Below are 533 nucleotides of genomic sequence, written 5' to 3' on the forward strand. Positions count from 1 at the left end.
TACAACCTTATTTGAACTGAACGAACTTAATGCTTCTTGCTCATGGTTCCTTGTGTATTGAATCATGGATATACACACTTGAGTTGTCACATCCTTTATGCCAATCTTTTTGACAAACTCGAGTGGTACACCCATTCTCAAAGCCCTTCCCTCCTTTTAAGCCTTTATTGATTGATGAGTGAGGCCTTTTTCGGAAAGTCTTACATGCACATAATGTTGAGAGTATCGGGAACGACAATGCTTGATCTTCATTCTTGCTAGATTAGACACATTATCGTCTAGCCATATGATGGGGGGGTGAGTGTTGTAAAGTTTGATTTGGGAGTATGAGAAAGTTGAAGGAAAAGAGTGAACTCTTGTGTTTAATTGACTAGTCTTTATGGGATAAGTAGAGAAACTTCTAGCTCAATTTGTGAAAAGTCTTGGCCCCCCAAAAATAAAAAAAAATATATATAAAAAAAAAATAAAGAAAAGGGGGCTAGCAAAATCAGTATGAGCTAAGAGGTGTTCAAAAAGTGTAACAAATCTCTTGT

The sequence above is a fragment of the Brassica oleracea genome, chromosome C6 (assembly GCF_000695525.1).
Source record: "Brassica oleracea var. oleracea cultivar TO1000 chromosome C6, BOL, whole genome shotgun sequence".
NCBI classification, from domain to species: Eukaryota; Viridiplantae; Streptophyta; class Magnoliopsida; order Brassicales; family Brassicaceae; genus Brassica; species Brassica oleracea.